This window comes from Lasioglossum baleicum, chromosome 10 (genome assembly GCF_051020765.1).
Source record: "Lasioglossum baleicum chromosome 10, iyLasBale1, whole genome shotgun sequence".
NCBI lineage: Eukaryota > Metazoa > Arthropoda > Insecta > Hymenoptera > Halictidae > Lasioglossum > Lasioglossum baleicum.
In genome coordinates this window covers 14,683,395-14,688,576 of record NC_134938.1, presented here as the reverse complement: position 1 = coordinate 14,688,576, position 5,182 = coordinate 14,683,395, and positions in this window count along the sequence as shown.

Here is a 5,182-nt window from a genome sequence, read left to right as displayed (position 1 = left end):
ACAATGCAAAAAAAAATTAATTTCTTGATTAACTTGCGAATGTAATAAGGAAAAACAAAAAATCGACTGGAATACACCAGCAAATAGTATTCGTACAGTCCTTAATTCGAACTGCGTAGGGAACAGTTCTTAACGTAAACATACCATGTAAACATAAACAAATTGCGGTGTAAGTATGATTGATCTCCTCAGTATATTTAGAAACGTTGTTGGCATCAATAGCATTTCAAAATCCCGAAATATTCAAAGTTATCGTTGAAAAATGGGACGGAAACGTGCGGAAACAACGATAGAAGAAAGAAAAATTATTATTAACTTGCACAATCAGTGTAAAAGTTTAGCAGAAATTTCGCGTATTGTAAGTAGACCTCGATCTACTATACAAAGTTTAATTGACAGGTATGGGCTACGAAAAAGACTACAAAATAAATCAAGAAGTGGACGTCCACGAAAAATCAATCAATACACTGGTAGAGTTATTATTAGAATGGTAAAGACAAATCCAAGAATAAGTGCAATAAAAATAGTTGAACACATTAAAAATAATTTAAACATTGACGTATCTGCTAGTTCTGTGCGCAGTTTTATACGAAATTCAGGATGTCGCGGACGGGTGGCCCGTAAAAAAGTTTTCGTAAGTGAAACGAATAAGAAGAGAAGACTAGAATTCGCAAATAATAATGTAACAACACCAGTGGAGTACTGGAATAAAGTGATCTTCACAGATGAAAGTAAGTTCAACATTTTTGGGTCTGATGGACACTGTACCGTTTGGAGAAAAAAAAATACAGAATTGAAATCACAAAACTTAAAACCTACAGTCAAACACGGTGGAGGTTCAGTACTTGTTTGGGCTGCATGAGTGCAGCTGGTGTTGGCTCATTAGAATTTATTGACGGAATAATGAACCACAGAGTCTATATTGACATTTTGAGACGCAATCTTGATCCTAGTGCAGAGAAAATGAATATTAAAGATGATTTCGTTTTCATGCACGATAATGATCCGAAGCATACTGCGTATAATACCAGAATGTGGATACTACATAACACACCGGCGTATCTGAAAACTCTGCCACAATCTCCCGATATCAATGTTATAGAACACCTGTGGGATTATTTAGAACGACAGATATCAGAAAACATGAAATGTCTTCAAAAGAGAGCTTAAAAAATGCACTGAAGGAAGAGTGGAACAAGATTCCACAACACGTGACCTCAAATTTAGTAAATTCAATGCCGAGAAGAATTGCAGCGGTTATAAAGGCCAAAGGCTATCCAACCAAATACTAGTTAACAATTTTTTAATGTCACATTAATTTACACTACGTTTTTTTCTCAAATTGTAAACAGTTAGAGACTGTACGAATACTATTTGCTGGTGTATTTCAGTCGATCTTTTGTTTTTCCTTATTACATTCGCAAGTTAATCAAGAAATTAATTTTTTTTTGCATTGTATCTATTCTATAGACATCTTAGAATATGTACGTATTCATTGTTTACAGAAAAAATAGTTAATAAACAACAATTTCACAGTTTTGTTTGAAATTTATCAGTGTACGAATACTTTCTACACCCACTGTATATCGCGATGTCGATACCGTATCGGCGTCGCGTCATAACACGTCTGTGACCCTATACGAACGGTATCGATGTCGACGACATAACACGTCCGGGGGAACGAAGTGGTTAATAAAATATTAGCTAAAATCGCAGGTCTTATTGCTTTGTCGCGGAGTGTAGCCGGGCAGGCTTAGTGTCAATGCTCGGTAGATTTAGCGTCAATGAATGCAATGAAAGAATCGCGGATCTAGTCTAGCGAGCCTCTGAAAACCGTGTGCCGCACGATTCGAGTTTTCCCCAGATTGAATAGTTTCGTTCGTTTTGCAGGCGAAAGGGTCCCAGCAGTGTGCACAAACGTTCTCCAATCAGTCGTGTGGGAGAGTGTCGCGTCGCGTGGCGTGTGTGTGTGTGTGTTCGGTTCTGGTGATATTTTCTGAAATTAGGAGGAAGAGCGAATGAGCCGGCTCGATCGTTTGCATTTGTGAGCGTAACCGATTCGAGTATCACACCGGGCTGGATTCGATTTCCGAGAGCATATTCGACGGCGAATCGCCTCGGGATCGGCTGTCGACCGCATTGTCACGGGAAACGCGTCCTCGTCTTTCTTTCGTTCTCCGGTTACCATGATCGTTCGATCGATTACCGTCGTTGAATATGTATTTTCGATACGGATCGTTCACAGAAATAACGAGGGGTTACCGAGGCAGCGCGAAATTTCAGCGTCGCTGGATTCTCGGGGACGGTTCAACGGAAAATCACTGGATATAAAAAAAAATCTGTCATTTTTTCCTCTCTTCTCTGCGTTGCTGTTTTGTTTTTTTTTTGTTTTAATACATATATCTTCGCGCCGCTTTACCGGGGAGACACGCGTTGTAAATTCGCAATAAAACCGGCTAATTGCTCGAATAGGAGCGCGCGCCGGGCGACGTTCGACGGACGTTCCCATTCGACGCACGGCACACGACAACTTTATAAAACGACATGCAGATTTCTCGTGGCACGGGCAGACCGCGCGCTGCGAATACTAATCCACGCTGCTCCGCAGACGCATTTGTCGCGCGCCCGCTCTTCCTGATTTACCTATTGAGCGCGCAAACCGATCTATAAGGGAAAAAACACCGAGTCGAAAATATCTGTTTTCGAAGTCACGTATGACTTAGAATTACTAGCCTGTGGATTTTATGCATTTATGGGAGAAACAAGTAGCATCTCGCAGTCGATGCAGAGAGGCAGAGTAACATTTCGGAAATGTCATTTTCACGAGGTGGTTTAAACGGATGCGATCGTCCCGAGCTCTCGCAGGTCAAACAAAGAGCTCTTAAAGCGCGATCGTCGGGCTAACGGAATAAAATGAGTTAATATTAATTAGCAATGTTGTTTTCGACGTAATGGCATTTCCTCTCCTCGACGGGAGAGGGAAGTAGCGCTTCCCGCTTTAAGCACAATCTCATTAAAGAATAAAATAGACACTTCTGAACTCGATTATTTCCAGTTTGTGTACCTTTCTGCGACTCGGGAGCGTCGACACGAAAGTTCCGGGGACCGCTCGCGGGACGCGGGGTGGCGCGAAAGCGAATTAGCATTCATTTAATGCCGGTTTGCGCGTGCACATTGAACCGCACCGTATTTTATCATTCGGCTATTCATTTAATTGAAATTTCTCCGGGCCGTTTGATCAGGCTCTCTCCCGGGTTCATTAAAAAGTATCACGCTGAATGGTATTATAGGTATATCGAGCACAAATATAACGAACAAAATCCCGTTCCCCGGCCCGCCGCGCCGCACCTCCCTTGTGACTTTAAATACCTTCATGCCATCGTAATGAAAATTATCGATGAACGGATTACGCGGCTCGCTCGGGCGTGTCTGTTTCTTAAATTTTCGAAACGCCCGGATCATTTAATTAATTAGCGCGGTGCGTTAAGGACATTTTGTACACGGTCCCGACAGCATCGGGAAATTCGGCAATTTAGCTTCTCTCTCTCGGCTATTCAAGCTTGTAACATATCATTCTTTGGTAGACTGTTGACCTCGTGCTCCGCTTCGATACGCTTGTCAATGTTGCAGCCTGAAATTCATTGCGTTTGTAAATAATTCCGGCGAAACACGGGGATCGAGTTTCATCCCCGTTACGCAAAATATTCATATCGATCACTATCCCAGTAACGCGCCATTCTTTTTTTGTGATATTTACTCGAGTCATTTTCAAATATCGGGAGAAATAAAATACGCGAAAGTTGGAGGTCTGCCAATAATATTATAAACACTCTAAGATGTAAATGATAGGAACGGAGTGCCAGCAGCAGCTTCAGAAATTCTTTCATCTCTACTCGCGAAATCACGGCAAAAGGAGAAAGATAACGATCACCGGATCGACCTGGCGCATAATTACGAACTCTCCCCTCCCACCTGGACGTCTTTGTGGTCCATCAGTTCCATTCATAATTACGATCCAGGCGGTAACACAGGACCAGTACATTTCTTTGCCGTTATCTTAATTTCTGGCGAAAATAAATGATGCGCGAACCGCGGCGCAGCAGGAACGGTCGTTAGGCGAGGTACGAGTGTCATCCTCCTTTCTTTGGCCAGACTTGGTCTTCTCATTTACCGAGGCTCCCGGTGTCCTCCGGCCTCACCTGTGTGTTCCCTTTGCGAAATTTCCTCATCCGATTTTCTAGTCGTTTTTAATCCGGGTCGCTTACTCGTCGCTTTGACTCGCTGACGAGGAAAGTCGACAGAGAGAGAAATAGAAAGAGAGAGAGGAGAGAAAAATCGTACTTCGATATCGAATTCAATCGAAATAGAGGTTCCGGCCGATCGGTAAAAAACTTCGTTTCGCATCGTTGGCTATTTTTAACCGACTTCGAAAAAGGAGGAGGTTACTCAATTCGATCTGTATGTGCCTTTTTTTCGTTTTTTTTTCTATGTATGTTCACCGATTACGCAGAGATGGATGGACCAATCGGAACGAAACCTTTTGCATCTTGTAGAGTATGTTCCCGGGATGGCCCTCCGTGCAAAAAAAATTTTACATTTTTTTATTAATCACGATTTTATTTGCGAAAATGTAGGGTGGTGATACCGTTGTGAACTCCGCTGAATGTTAGATATTAGGAACAGTAACGACGCGACGTCGTTACCGTTATCGATTGCGGCTTTCAGATATTTATAAATTACGATTTGGAATGTGACGGCTGACAGAGATAAAAAGTGTGAAATAAAAAAAATTTTATAAAAAAAGATTAAGCCGAATTCGAAGAAACGCACTAAAATGTATAAAATAATTTCCATTTAGTTTATGTGAATACACACGAACTTAAATACAATACATACAATCTTTTCGGAGGCGGCGCAGCGCAAAATTGAAAATTTTCGACACTGGAAATTACGAAATCAGCAACATCTGTCATTTGGAAAATTTTTAATTTTTGCGCCGCCTCTCCGAAAAGAGTGTATTGTATTTAAGTTCGTGTGTATTCATATAAATTAAATTTTGCTTCCACGGTCCTTCGCGATCCTCGAATTTCGTTTGACAGAAGTTTCTACGATCGTTCCGTGAAAATAAATAGCCAGCGTTCACGCGAACAGGAGTCGATTGATAAAGGGGCCGTCCGCGTCC